At 48.3% G+C, this 12,685-nt stretch overlaps 1 protein-coding gene across 2 annotated transcripts in view; it reads left to right on the forward strand.

Annotated features, from left to right (window-relative positions):
- The window catches only part of kirrel3a (kirre like nephrin family adhesion molecule 3a), a 649,014-nt gene that overhangs the window by 285,642 nt on the left and 350,687 nt on the right, over window positions 1-12,685 (forward strand). The window lies entirely within an intron of this gene.

The raw sequence follows: 12,685 nt of genomic DNA on the forward strand, positions 1-12,685 counted from the left end.
AAAGACAGCTGTGGAGTGCTCAGTTTATAGCTGGACACATCCCCCAGTGCCCATAAGCAAGCTCACATTCGTGCCTTTAATGGGCCCCACTTCTCCAGGTACAACACATTTTATTAATAATTAGCCCAAAGAAGACCAAAGCCATTGAATGTGGCAGCTAATCATTTAACATACACCATCTTTGATGGCCTTTCTTTAATTTTAACACCCCCCCCCCCCCCCTCCCCTTCAATTCTTCATAAACAGCCTGGTTGAATATTGATTCAGTATTTAAAATATTAATATTGATTTCTCTAACTTCAAGTAACCCTTGCATTCCCTCTCTCTCCATCCCTCTCCCACCCAAGTCATACTAACTTCAAAGTCGTCTTGTTGAGTCTCGTTGTGTGTAACTCGTTTTCACCTAGCCCGCAGCTAATAATGGCCAGTTTCCTTTATCATCGTTACTTTTTCGCACATCTTCCATTCATTTGTTCTACATCTCTCTACGCCACCATCTATATATCGCTTGTTTCCCTTTCCCCTGACGCTCAGTCTGAAGAAGGGTCTCGACCAGAAACGTCACCCATTCCTTCTCTCCAGAGATGCTGCCTGACCCGCTGAGTTACTGCAGCTTTTTGTGTCCATCTCTGGTTCTTACAGGCATTTAGATCTTGTCAGAGTGCAGCCTATTTTTGGCTTCCTCTTCCTCTGTACTTCTTTTGCCATCTACCGAGCTCTGGATTTGTGAGTTTGTTTCTCCTGTATCCTTCATGTCAGTAGCGCCTAGATTCCCTCTTGCAGCCCACAAACAGCTCTGTCTCTGTGCCCATCCTCTCTCTCTTCCCCACTGTAATATTCTCTTTAATCCACTCCCACTCCTCCTTCCTCCCCTCCCCTGTGCTTCCTGAGCACTTTGTTTCCAGGAGAATGTAATACCATTGCACAGTTGATTCTGTTTTAGTTTTGGATTTAGATTTAGGTCGAGAGATACAGCGCGGAAACAGGCCCTTCGGCCCACCGAGTCCGCGCCGACCAGCGATCTCCGCATTCTAACACTATCCCTGGCAGGGGACAAATACTTATACCAAGCCAATTAACCTACAAACCTGCACGTCTTTGGAGTGTGGGAGGAAACCGAAGATCTCAGAGAAAACCCACACGGTCATGGGGAGAACGTACAAACTCCGTACAGACAGCGCCCGTAGTCAGGATCGAACCCTGGTCTCTGGTGCTGTAGGGCAGCATCTCGACCGCTGCACCACCGTGCTGCCCTGTTAATGCTCCTGTATCACATTCCAGGCAGCTGTGTGTGACTGTCATTCACTAACCTTAGTCATCACACTCTGCACACTCACAGTAAAACATATCTAGTTGATCTTCACTTCCATTGTCACTGACCTCCACTGGTCTAATCTAACATGAATATTATAATATGAATATAATGTAATATGAACTGAGTCTGAACTCCGTCCACAACTCCTTGGTTCACTCATCCCTTCCCACCTAAACCACCTTCTCCCTAGGTTTCCCCTGCGACCGCTGGAGATGTAACACCTGTCCCTACACCTCCTCCCTCGCCCCCATCCAGAGACCTCAGCGGTCCTTGCAGGTGGGAAAGAGATTCACGTGCACCTCCTCGAACCTCATCGACCACATGCGCTGCTACCAATGTGGCCTCCAGTACATCGACGATATCAAGGGTAGACTAGGCGGCCATTTCGCCGAACACTTACGCCTAGTCTGCCAAGGCCTGCTGCATTTCCCGGTTGCTAAGCATTTTAACCCCCCTTCCCATTGCCAAACTGACTGTAGCGGCCAGCTTTAGTCCTTACTTATAAAGTCCTTAATCTTCCCATTTGAAGAAGGAATGGGAGTAGTGGTTCTTGACTCAAATAACAACAACAAAGAGATCTTCACGACGTTTCCGTTAGTTAGTCGTTTATTTGAAGTTGCAATAAAAACATATTAGCTTATCTCTTGTCATTAACTTGTTTGTTTGTATGTCGTAAGAACTTAGTTTCTCACCTTAGTTTCTCCTTTGTATCCCATTACTGACTAAAACCTTATGTTTTAGTAGGCTTGAATTGTATGCCCTGCTAAAAGCTTGGCGTGTCAGGCACTGAAGCATTACATCAGTGCTGGGCAGGTTAAACTCATAATTCTGGCCCAGGCCATGGATCCTACCAGTCCATGTACGTAAGCATAGTATTAACCTATTGGTGCCCAAAAATAATGCAGAATGGTACAAAGTAATATAATAAGATACTAAAATAACTAATAAAGGCAAAATGGCTCCGACACTGACCTTTCTGTCCTGGGTCTCCTCCATTGGCAGAGTGAGGCCACACACAATCAGGAGGAACAGCACCTCATATTCCACTTGCGAGCTTACACCCCAATGAACAATGAATCCTCCAATCTTAGGCAAAGAACCCTCCCATTCCCTCCCCATCCCACCCCCCCCCCTTTTCTTCCCTGTGTCTCATCTGGGTGTGCACCAATTTCTCTCTTCCCCCTTCCCCCCATCCCTTCCACCTGTATTCCTTTCTCTGGCTTAGTATTTTACACCTTATCTCGTTGTCTCACACTTTTTGTATTTTGTATCTGCCGATGACGGGTACTGTACATGGCCATCCATTGTAGCGACCATAACCTGCCGATGACGGGTACTGTACATGGCCATCCATTGTAGCGACCATAACCTGCCGATGACGGGTACTGTACATGGCCATCCATTGTAGCGACCATAACCTGAACATCAAAACCCTGAGTGAGTCTGAAGAAGGGTCTCGACCTGAAACGTTGCCCATTCCTTCTCTCCAGAGATGCTGCCTGGTCCACTGAGTTACTCCAGCATGTTGTGTCCATCAAAACCCTTGCACTTGGGTGGGTTGCGACTCAAAACATCAAGTATCCCTTTTCCCCCACTGATGTTATATGACCGAATTAGTTCTTTAGACTTTAGAGATACAACGTGGAAACAGCCCAATCGGCTCATCGAGTCCGTGCCGACCAATGATCGCCCACACGCTAACAATATCCTACACACTGGGGACAATTTACAATTTCCAGAAGCAAATTAGCCTACAAACCTGTTTATTCACAAAATGCTGGAGTAACTCAGCAGGTCAGGCAGCATCTCGGGAGAGAAGGAATGGGTGACGTTTTGGGTCGAGACCCTTCTTCAGACTGATGTCAGGGGGGCGGGACAAAGGAAGGATATAGGTGGAGATATAGGTGGAGACAGGAAGATAGAGGGAGATCTGGGAAGGAGGAGGGGAAGGGAGGGACAGAGGAACTATCCAAAGTTGGAGAAGTCGATGTTCATACCACTGGGCTGCAAACTGCCCAGGCGAAATATGAGGTGCTGTTCCTCCAATTTCCGGTGGGCCTCACTATGGCACTGGAGGAGGCCCATGACAGAAAGGTCAGACTGGGAATGGGAGGGGGAGTTGAAGTGCTCGGCCACCGGGAGATCAGTTTGGCCTACAAACCTGTACGCTTTTGGAGTGTGGGAGGAAACCGGAGCACCCAGAGAAAACTCGCACGGTCACAGGGAGAATGTACAAACTCCGTACGGACAGCACCCGTAGTCAGGATCGAACCCGGGTCTCTGGCGCTGTAAGTTCTTCCAGCAGTTTGTTTATTGTCCCTACAGTTACATCCAACTCATTATTATATACTGTATCTCCAAATTTGAGGAAGAATATTCTTGCTATGGAGGGCGTGCAGCGTAGGTTCACTAGGTTAATTCCCGGAATGGCGGGACTGTCGTATGTTGAAAGGCTGGAGCGATTGGGCTTGTATACACTGGAATTTAGAAGGATGAGGGGGGATCTTATTGAAACATATAAGATAATTAGGGGATTGGACACATTAGAGGCAGATAACATGTTCCCAATGTTAGGGGAGTCCAGAACAAGGGGCCACAGTTTGAGAATAAGGGGTAGGCCATTTAGAACGGAGATGAGGAAGAACTTTTTCAGTCAGAGGGTGGTGAAGGTGTGGAATTCTCTGCCTCAGAAGGCAGTGGAGGCCAGTTCGTTGGATGCTTTCAAGAGAGAGCTGGATAGAGCTCTTGAGGATAGCGGAGTGAGGGGGTATGGGGAGAAGGCAGGAACGGGGTACTGATTGAGTGATCAGCCATGATCGCATTGAATGGCGGTGCTGGCTCGAAGGGCTGAATGGCCTACTCCTGCACCTATTGTCTATTGTCTATTGTCTATTGAAACCACCACTTTCCGGTCACTCAAACCCCTGTCAATTATTACCATCTCCGCTAATCCATCTAACATTAGCCACGGAGCAGTTATTGGGCCTGATGTTCCACTCTCCCTCAGATCACGTGTGGCTTTGCTCCTTTGACTGGTCTATCATTTAGGAAAATGTCAAAAGCCTTTGCCAAGATCTATGTAGGTTGCATGAAAAAACTGCAGCCCTCATCAAGCTTCCTTGTTACCTCCTGAGAACATTTAATCATGTTAGTCAGAGGCTTCCTGTGCTCTCTGTAATGGAAATGCAAAGTGCCACCAATGATGGAAATCTGCAATAGAAACATTGCCTCCCAAACGAGCACAAGAGGACGTGGAAAGGAAAAGGACAGAGCTAGAGGGAGAGTTTGAGTAGGCTGGGACTCGATTCGTTGGAGCGCAGGAGGATCTTATTGAGATGTATAAAATCCTGAGAGGAATAGATTGGGTAGATGCAGAGTAGGTGACTTGAGAACCAGACAGAGGTTTAAGGTAGGGTTGCCAACTATCTCACTCCCAAATAAGGGACAAAAGGTGACATCACCACCCACGCCCCACGTGACCTCGCCCAGCCAGCGGCCACGTGCTCCTGCTCCACCAATGGCGGCCGCCCGGTCCAGGAGGCGGGTTGCTAAGTAACCTCCGTCAGGTGGCGCCCGAGCCTCCGGGCCTACACTGTCCGGGCCTACAGCGGTCCGGGCCTACAGCACGGGCGGCACGGTAGCGCAGCGGTAGAGTTGCTGCTTTACAGCGAATGCAGCGCCAGAAACTCAGGTTCGATCCTGACTACAGGTGCTGCACTGTAAGGAGTTTGTACGTTCTCCCCGTGACCTGCGTGGGTTTTCTCCGAGATCTTCGGTTTCCTCCCACACTCCAAAGACGTACAGGTATGTAGGTTAATTGGCTGGGTAAATGTAAAAATTGTCCCTAGTGGGTGTAGGATAGTGTTAATGTACGGGGATCACTGGGCGGCACGGACTTGGAGGGCCGAAAAGGCCTGTTTCCGGCTGTATATATATGATGATATGATATGATACAGCAGTCCGGGCCTACAGCTGTCCGGGCCTACAGTAGTCCGGGCCTACAGCAGTCCGGGCCTACGGCTGTCCGGGCCTACGGCGGTCCGGGCCTACGGCGGTCCGGGCCTACGGCGGTCCGGGCCTACGGCAGTCCGGGCCTACGGCTGTCCGGGCCTACGGCGGTCCGGGCCTACAGCAGTCCAGGCCTACAGCAGTCCGGGCCTACGGCTGTCCGGGCCTACAGCGGTCCGGGCCTACAGCAGTCCGGGCCTACGGCTGTCTGGGCCTACGGAGGTCCGGGCCTACGGCAGTCGGGGCCTACGGCTGTCCGGGCCTACGGCGGTCCGGGCCTACTGCGGTCCGGGCCTACAGCAGTCCGGGCCTACGGCTGTCCGGGCCTACGGTGTCCGGGCCTACGGCGGTCCGGGCCTACAGTGTCCGGGCCTATAGCGCCCCCCGAGCCTAATACAGGACAAGGGCAGTCCCGCACGGGACAAACCAATTTAGCCCAACATACAGGATGTCCCGGCTAATACGACAGTTGGCAACACTAGTTTAAGGTGAAGGGGAAAAGAGTAATTAGGAATCAGAGGGGTAATTTTTTCACACAAAGGGTGGTGGGTGTATGGAACAAGAGGAGGTAGTTGAGTCTGGGACTATCCCAACACAAGAAACAGTTACACAGGCACATGGATAGGGCAGGTTTGGAGGGATATGGACCAAATTCAGGCAGGTGGGACTGGTGTAGCTGGGACATGTTGTCCATTATTGCGTCCATCCGGAAAAGGGCGTAAGCTTCCGGCGACAACCAGTGGGAGCCATCACTTGTACAGTAGACGATGGTGGCAGCAGAATTACACTCCAAACACCCACACTCCAAAGACGTACAGGTATGTAGGTTAATTGGCTGGGCAAATGTAAACATTATCCCTAGTGGGTGTAGGATAGTGTTAATGTGCGGGGATCGCTGGGCAGCATGGACTCGGTGGGCCGAAGGGCCTGTTTCTGGGCTGTATCTCTTAATCTAAATCTAAATCTAAAAATTAGCTGAGGACACACTTCGAGTTTCCAGCCCCGAGACGTGGCCGTTTCTGCTATGGGGTCGTCCCACACACACTAGGGACAAGTTGCAGTTTTTTAACCAAAGCCAATTAACCTACAAACCTGTACGTTGTTGCAGCTACCCTTGTTGGAATTGGCCCGAGCACTACTGAGATCAGGTGGCGGTGAGAGCAAGCTGGAATCTGGGTGCCTGCAGCTCTTCAGATGATGCTGCAAACACAGATTTTCCACCATTGGTGCAGATCCCTGTTTCATGTCTGAGTGGTGCGTGGGAACATTGATTTCCAAGTTGCTCCTTTCCACCCCTTTGTTCCTTCCAGGGAGAGGAAAGGAGCAAATAGGAAAGGTTCAGTCTAAAGAAGGGTCCCGACCTGAAACGTCACCCATCCCTTCTCCCAGAGATGCTGCCTGACTCGCTGAGTTACTCCAGCACTTTGTGTCCATCTTTAATGCTGATGAGTGTTTGGTTAATGTCATGGATTCAATGGGCAGAAGGGCCTATTCTTGTGTTGCATCTCTCTGTCATTCTGTGTCTCTTTGGAACCATGACTTACACAGGTGGCACGGTGGCGCAGCGGTAGAGTTGCTGCCTTGCAGCGCCAGAGACCCGGGTTCGATCCCGACTACAGGTGCTTGTCTGTACGGAGTTTGTACGTTCTCCCCGTGACCTACATGGGTTTTCTCCGAGAACTTCAGTTTCACTCCAAAGACGTACAGATTTCCAGTTTAATTGGCTTGGAATAAATGTAAAAATTGTCCCTACTGTAGGATAATGTTAATGTGCGGGGATCACTGGTCGATGCGGACTCGGTGGGCCGAAGGGCCTGTTTTGCGCTGTATCTCTAAAAAACGAAGTAAAACTGCAACATCTTCAGGAAAGCTGAAGTAAACCACCACAAGATGAAACCCTGTGCCTTATCATCATCATATCATATATATACAGCCGGAAACAGGCCTTTTCGGCCCTCCAAGTCCGTGCCGCCCAGTGATCCCCGTACATTAACACTATCCTACACCCACTAGAGACAATTTTTACATTCACCCAGCCAATTAACCTACATACCTGTACGTCTTTGTACGTCTTATCTCTCTGACTAATCCATGAGGGTACAATTCTTTGCTATCTCTTCCCTCTCAACTCTTCCATTGTCTTCCAGTGTCTGATCTTCAAATTGGAAATCAAATCAAATCTAAATTGGAAGTCAAATCTCTATCAGCGCACCAGCTAAACCACAAACCAGAAAGAGTTGTCACAAAATGCTGGAGTAACTCAACAGGACAGGCAGCATCTTTGGATAGAAGGAATGGGTGACGTTTCGGGTCGAGACCCTTTACGTCTGAAGAAGGGTCTCGACCCGAAACGTCAACCATTCCTTCTCTCCGGAGATGCTGCCTGTCCTGCTGAGTTACTCCAGCATTTTGTGTCTGTCTTCGGTGTGAATCAGCATCTGCAGTTCCTTCCTACACACAACCACAAAGAGTTAACTGAACCTGGGGAATAATTCTTTCTTTCTTTCTTTCTTTTCAAATCTTTTTATTAAATTTCAAAAAATAATAAACATAACAGTGATATTGATACATAGGGATCAGGATTACATTAACAACAAATGTAGCCTTAATATAAATCCAGTTTCAAAATACATATAGGGTATAGACCTCCCAGTCTCTATGTAATTATAGATAAAAGGTTAAAAGAGAACTTATATATATATTTTTTTTTAAAGATAAAAAGAAAAAAAATATATATATATATTTACCCCCCCCTAAACTAAAATAAGCAAACAAACAAAAAACCCCCAAAACAAAACAGAATCTGGGCTGCAAAAAAAAAAAAAATGTCAACAGTTTAGACCCCTGTTTGTCGTTAAATCTGTTCCACCAAATAAAGGTTAAAAATTATTATAACGGCTGGAGATATTGTGTGAAAATATTGAATAAAGCTTCCCCAAGTCATATCAAATTTAATCGAGGGTTCAACAATATCACTCCTAATTTTTTCTAAATTTAAATATGATATCGTTTCAGAATACCAATGGAGTGTGGTGGGAGGATTAGAGTCTTTCCATTTAAATAAAATAGATCTTCTGGCAATTAATGTAGTAAAAGCAATCAACCGACGGGCTGAAATGGACAGATGAATAGAATCTATCATTGGTAGCCCAAAAATTACAGTGATAGGATGAGGTTATAAATCAATACCTAAAACAACAGAAATACTATCAAAAATTTATTTCCAATATTTTTCCAAAAGTGGGCAAGACCAAAACCCTGGGGAATAATTCAGTGGGATTGCTCCCTTCTCCGCAGTGCAGCGGGTGTGCAGTGATGGGTGAGAGGATGCAACCAGTGACGGCACTAATAAAACGCCAGTGCCTTCATTTCCCAGCGCCTGACAGACTAATACCACATAGTTGGGCCTGTCAATGCCTCCTGTCTCTGACGGCACTGACAGCACAGGGCTGGCAGGATCAGAGGCTAAGTGACAGGTGTGTGCAAGGCCGCTCGGTGGGACCTGGTTCAGGTGGAGTAGCTTATCAGGTGAATACCAGCCACAATGCCCAGACTGATCAGTCCCGCTGTGCAGGCTATCCATGAGCACAGGCTAACGCGTCACTCATGCTGAGTGAGGTCAAAAGGACAGCAGGTGTGAGAAATGGAAAATGCCTTGCTTGGTGAAAAACATATTGCATTAAAGCCCGCTGCAGGGATGGAGTGGAGGGAGCCTTCTACTTGTTGTCTGACGCGTGTGACCCGTGAACTGTGTGAGCCTAGGACCAAGGGAGTTTGCATTTCATCTGATCTACAGCAGAGCCACCATTTATACTTTAGAGATACAGCACAGAACAATCCCTTTGCCCCACCATGTCCACGCCGACCAGCGATCACCCTGTCCACCAGCACCACCCCACCACCACTAGGGACCATTTACAATTTTACGGAAGCCAATTAACCTACAAACCTGCACCTGAACGTAAGCATGCAGCTACAGCAGGCAGTGAAGAAAGCCAATGGCATGTTGGCCTTCATTGCGAGAAGATTTGAGTAGAGGAGCAAGGAGGTCCTACTGCAGTTGTACAGGGCCCTGGTGAGACCGCACCTGGAGTATTGTGTGCAGTTTTGGTCTCCTAATTTGAGGAAGGACATTTTACCAATTGAGGGAGTGCAGCGTAGGTTCTCCAGGTTAATTCCCGGGTTGGCGGGACTGATATATCATGAAAGGGTCGACTGGGCTTGTATTCACTGGAATTTAGAAGAATGAGAGGGGATCATATAGAAACATATCAAATTCTTAGAGGATTGGACAGGGTAGATGCAGGAAAAATGTTCCCGATGTTGGGGGAGCCCAGAACCAGGGGTCACATTTTAAGAATAAGGGGTAGGTCATTTAGGACTAAGATGAGGGTTAACCTTTTCACCCAGAGAGTTGTGAATCTGTGGAATTCTCTGCCACAGAAGGCAGTGGAGGCCAATTCACTGGATGTTTTCAAGAGAGAGTTAGATTTAGCTCTTGGGTCTAACGGAATCAAGGGATATGGGGAGAAAGCAGGAACGGGGTACTGATTTTGGATGATCAGCCATGATCATATTGGATGGCGGTGCTGGCTCGAAGGGCCGAATGGCCTACTCCTGCACCTATTTTCTATGTTTGGGAGGAAACCGGAACACCTGGAGAAAACCCACATGGCCACATGGAAATGTGCAAACTCCACACGGACAGCACCTGGAGTCAGGATTGAACCTGGGTCTCTGGCGCTGTAAGGCAGCAAGTCTACCGCTGCGCCACTGTGACGCCCAGTTGGGTTGAGAGGTGTACGGGTTAAACAAAGTGAATATATCTCTATATGGATGATACCAAGATTACCGAAGTGGTAACCAAGCTATCTAGTGAACAGATTAGTGAGGTGTTACTGGACAAAGCGAGGAGTGAAGGGATAAAGCTGGGTCTCCAGCGCTGTGAGGCAGCAACTCTACCGCTGTGCCACCCCGAGACTGATGCAGAGGGTGGTTTGTGCAGGACTGAAGGAGTGCTGCTCGAGACCAGTTGAGCAGTCTACAGAGGCAGCACAGCGCAACTGGGATCGAACTTGGGTCTTTCGAACCTTGCAGGGGCTACTGCTGTTATCCTGCTGAAGAAATGGATCAAAATGGATCAAGAAAGTTGGGCGGCACAGTGACGCAGCGGGTGGAGCTGCTACCTCACAGTGCCAGAGACCTGGTTTCGATCCTGACCCCAGCTGCTGTCTGTGTGGAGTTTGTACGTTCTCCCTGTGACCACGTGGGTGCTCCGGTCTCCTCCCACACCCCAAGGACGTGCGTGCGTGTTGGCCCATTGGCCGTCTGTAAATTGCCCCGAGTGTGTAGGGAGTGGATGAGAAAATGGGATAATATAGAACCCGTATGAATGAGTCGGCATGCATTCAGTGGGCCGAAAGGCCTGTTGCCATGCTGCACCCTCCCATCAATGCAATACATGACTAATCCATGCCAGCAGCCTACAGTGGCAGCACTATGGAACTGAGATATTTTCGTGTTCTTGTTCTATGTCTGTACAAAACTTGAGAGCCTTCAAGGTACAACAGAAGTCTTTATTACATTAACTCAATGCTGGCAGCAAGACAACTAAAAATGGCTGCAACCACACGATCTGGCTGCATACTTACACACTGTGTACAGACAGAGATAACCATGTACAAAACATCTCCCTTTGTCCTGTGCAGCGCCACCACCTGCACGAGAGGAGCAACGGGTCCTCCCACCCCACACGGCCCACCAAACTTCACAGATCTCTCTTGAAGATAGACACAAAAACTTGGAGTAACTCAGCGTGTCAGGCATCATCTCTGGAGAGACGGAATAGGCGACGTTTCGGGACAACCTGAAATGTCACACATTCCTTCCATCCAGAGATGCTGCCTGTCATAGAAACATAAAAACATAGAAAATAGGTGCAGGAGTAGGCCATGCGGCCCTTTGAGCCAGCACCGCCATTCAATATGATCATGGCAGATCATCCAAAATCATCACCCCGTTCCTGCCTTCTCCCCATATCCCTTGATTCCTTTAGCCCAAGGGGCTATATCTAACTCTCTCTTGAATACATCCAGTGTATTGGCCTCCAGTGCCTTCAGTGGCAAAGAAATCTACAAATTCACAACACTCCGGGTGAAAAGATTTTCCTCATCTCAGTCCTAAATGGCCTACCCCTTATTCTTAAACTGTGACCCCTTGTTCTGGTCTCTCCCAACATTTTTCCTGCATCTAGTCTGTCTAATCCCTTAAGAATTTGATATGTTTCTATAAGATCCCCTCTCATCCTTCTAGATTCTAGTGACTATTAGCTCAGCTGAGTTGCTCCAGCTGTTTGTGTCTATCTACGGTTTAAACCAGCATCTGCAGTTCCTTCCTACACATGAGATTTATCTTTGCTCTTTCAAATCATTTGAAGCAGGGGAAACAGTTGTCACCCCACTCTAACCCTGATGAAGAAACCTATGTGGGGTCCAGAGAGAGTCAGAGTAATAATCACACACTGGAAAAGGTATTCAGGGTTGATATAAAGAGACCACAGTGTCATCTTCGATCCCACAACAGAGGGGCATAGAGTCATAGAGTGATTTGGCCTAACTTGCCCACACCGGCCAACATGTCCCAGCTACACTAGTCCCACCTCTCTGCGTTTGATCTATATCCCTCCAAACCTGTCCTATCCATGTGCCTGTCTAACTGATTCTTAAAAGCTGGGATAGGCACAGCTTCAACTACCTCCACTGGCAGCTTGCTCCATACACCCACCACCCCTTGTGTGAAAACGTTACCCCTCAGATTCCAATTAAATCTTTTCCCCTTCACCTTGAACCTATGTCCTCTGGTCCTCGATTCATCCACTCTGGGCTGAGGGTGGATCATGTCAGATTCTAACAACTCAGGTCACATTCTCACCCAGGGAAGTTGTGCGCTGTTTCTTCTTCTCGATTCATAGAGTCATACAGCATGGCCACAGGCCCTTCGGCCCAACTCACCAATGCCAGCCAAAATGCCTCCATCAAAGCTAGCCCCATTGGCCCGTGTTTGGCCCATATCCTTCCAAACCTTTCCTATCCATGTACCTGTCCATGTACCTGTCCATGTACCTGTCCATGTACCTGTCCATGTTCCTGTCCATGTACCTGTCCATGTACCTGTCCATGTACCTGTCCATGTACCTGTCCATGTACCTGTCCATGTACCTGTCCATGTACCTGTCCATGTACCTGTCCATGTACCTGTCCATGTACCTGTCCATGTACCTGTCCATGTACCTGCCTCATCTACCTCCTTTGGCACAAAAAGCTGGAGTAACTCAGCGGGTCAGACAGCATCTCTGGAGAAAAG

The sequence above is a fragment of the Rhinoraja longicauda genome, chromosome 32 (genome assembly GCF_053455715.1).
Source record: "Rhinoraja longicauda isolate Sanriku21f chromosome 32, sRhiLon1.1, whole genome shotgun sequence".
NCBI lineage: Eukaryota > Metazoa > Chordata > Chondrichthyes > Rajiformes > Arhynchobatidae > Rhinoraja > Rhinoraja longicauda.